This window comes from Hippocampus bargibanti, linkage group LG04 (assembly GCF_051943395.1).
Source record: "Hippocampus bargibanti isolate YZ-2025 linkage group LG04, ASM5194339v1, whole genome shotgun sequence".
NCBI lineage: Eukaryota > Metazoa > Chordata > Actinopteri > Syngnathiformes > Syngnathidae > Hippocampus > Hippocampus bargibanti.
In genome coordinates this window covers 33,468,444-33,471,607 of record NC_142737.1, presented here as the reverse complement: position 1 = coordinate 33,471,607, position 3,164 = coordinate 33,468,444, and positions in this window count along the sequence as shown.

Genomic DNA, 3,164 nt, shown 5'->3' with positions numbered 1-3,164 from the left:
TGCGGCCAAAGCTTCGCCCAGAAGGTCAGTTTGGCTTTGCACATCCGCACGCGGCACACCAACAAGTAAAGCACAGTGACTGACCGGCGCTCGGTGAGCAAGGGTGGCTTTTGTGCACCCGGTAACTCCGTGCGCTTCACGGAAGTCCAAATCGCATCAAAGACCTTCACCAAAGAGGTGCAGCAGCAGCAGAATTTTGAAACGGTCTTCAAAGTAGGAGTTGTTTTCATAACTTTGCTGCTGTGAAATGTAAATTTCTCCACTGCGAGACTAATAAAGGCAAATCCAATCCAAATATGTGCCTGCCTGGTGGGAAAATAATCAACGTGGAGAGAAGAACAAAGCAGTTTCAAAACATCATTTGGTTGATTGTTTTTCATTCATTATTTTTTTAACTTAAAATTACATTCCGGTTTCCTTGTCCATCTATTGTAAAAGACTCCGTGCACTTCCAATATATTTAGCGGCCATATAGTTTGTCTGTGATAAAAGGGCCTCCCACACTTTGAGCACACGTTCCACCTCACGCAATATGGCGGAAGCTCACACGTGTTACCGCAACTGTGAGGCGGCTCTCGGGGATTCTCGTGAGTCGCAAAGCGACGTCGACTGAATGAGGCCCGAGTCAGGCGAGCGGCTTCGCTTCTAGTGTGGGAATTCAGGCTTCTTTCACAGAGCCGTTTTTTTGGGCTCGGCTCACTAAAAAGATCCGGCTCTTTTGGCTCCCAAATGGCTCCTCAGTTTTTTTTTGTCGCTCTATGCGGTGGAATCTTTGTACAACACGCTCGGTGGAGATCATTTGGGGGGATTTTGCAGGTTGTGGACGCAGCTAGTCCGGAGGTGTCGGTTGTCCTTTAAATATATGATGTGTGTACTGGATTTTCCAGTATATAAGGCACATGGCAGTATAAGGCGCACACCCAATGAATCGTGTATTTTCAATTTGTTTTCTTCCATATATAAGGCAGAGCTTGTTTGCAGATGACATTGTGATCTGTAGCGAGAACAGGGAACAGGTGGCGGAGAAACTAGAGATGTGGAGGTATGCCCTGGAAAGGAGAGGAATGAAGATCAGTCGCAGCGAGACGGAATATATGTGTGTGAATGAGAGGGATCCAAGTGCAAGAGTGATGCTACAGGGAGAAGAGATAAAGAAGGTGGAGGATTTTAAGTACTTGGGGTCAACTGTCCAGAGCAATGGAGAGTGTGGAAAAGAGGTGAAGAAGCGTGTCCAGGCAGGCTGGAGAAAAATGTCAGGTGTGATGTGTGATAGAAGGGTTTCAGCTAGGATGAAAGGAAAACTGTATAAAACTGGTGAGACCAGCCATGATGTTTAGACTGGAGACAGTGCCGCTGAAGAAAAGACAGGAAGCAGAGCTGGAGGTAGCAGAGTTGAAGATGTTGAGGTTTTCTTTGGGAGTGACCAGGTTGGATAGGATCAGGAAGGAGTACATTAGAGGGACAACTCATATTAGAGGCTTTGGAGAGAAGTCAGACTGAGATGGTTTGGACATATCCAGAGGAGAGACAGTGACTATATCGGGAGAAGGACGCTGAGTCTCTAACTGCCAGGCAGAAGACCGAAGAGGAGGTTTATGGATGTGGTCCAAGAGGACATGAAGGTAGCTGGTGTGAGAGAAGAGGATGCACAAAACCGGGATAGATAAAGGACATTGATTCGATGTGGCGACCCCTGAAGGGAAAAGCCGAAAGGAAAAGAAGAAGATGCATAAGGCAGAGCGGACTATAAGGTGCAGCTTCAATGAATGAAAAAGATTTCCAAATACTGTATCATATATGAGTAAATAAAAGTTTTCCAAATGTAAGGCACACCACATTATCAGACATAACAGTAGAGGCTGCATGGCTTACACACCACTATTGTGGCTCAATATATACAGTACATTCAAATACATGTTGATTTATATAGCGCGTATAAGGCGCAGGCTCATCTTTGGAAGAAAATCAAGGCTTTTGGGTGCACCATATACACTGGAAAATACAGTACTTCATTATGTTCATAGTATGTCCATCAAAACTTGAATGCAAAAAGTCATCTAATCGAAAATAATCTTGCTATCGATTAGTTATACGGCCTTGTGACCTTGAAAGTTTTGAAATGCGCTTCGAAATGAAATGTATTATTATTGAGAAGATTCATATCCATTGTGAGTCATTTATTTGAACAATCCTTGGTGCCTCGTATGTACATCATGACGCTTCTTTGTACACTTTGTAACAATTGTATCTTTTTCGTGTTTTTTTTAACTTTGAAGAGTATATATAACCATTCATATGTCTTTAGTACATGTTTCCTGTGAACTGAATTCACATCTGAAAATTCACCATGTTTGATTCGCTGAGGTGAACGATCTTGAATGGTTACGTCATTCAAATTCAAGTTTGTTGATATCAAACCATCAAGATGGAGGTTAGATGCGCCGTTTTCAAGTGACTAACAATGCCTTATAATTCTTTGTACTTTTCAAATGACATTGATGATATTTGTTATGAATATTTGTTGTTCTTTTGACTTCAAGATGGCGCCGCGAGAGTGGCTGCCTTTAAAGAAGCTCCCGTATGTGTTTTTTTCTACTTCTTCCTTTCATAACTTTGCTGCTGTGAAATGTCAATCTTTCCACTGCGAGACTAATAAAGGTCAATCCAATCCCATTTTCATGATTGACAAGTTGAAATATGGCTATTTTTTCACAGGTATATATATATCTTTGACATTGATCAACATTTGGATTGTGTTTTTAGCCTCATTTTAAGTAGCTGTAATGTTAAAAATCGTTTGGCTTGAGCCCCTGACCAGGACTCCTGGACCGACCAGGGTTTGCGGCACTTGGCTTTTCTGGTTTCAAACATTGGCAGGTCTGTCAAAGTAGGAGCTTGCAAATACGTGGCCGCCAGGTGGGAACATAATCTACATGGAGAGGAGAACAGGAGTTTCAAAACTTTTGTTGGTTGTTTTTTTATTTCATTTATTTTATTTTTCAAACTTAAAATAGTGTCCTTTTGTTCATTCTAATCCCTCGATGAGAAGGTTCCTTTAGCCGTCATCTGTACTTTTTGAAGGTGTCGGACGTTTCGCCTCCTATCCAAGAGGCTTCGTCAGCAAACTAAAGTCTCACTGGTCGTATCGGCCCTATTTATATATC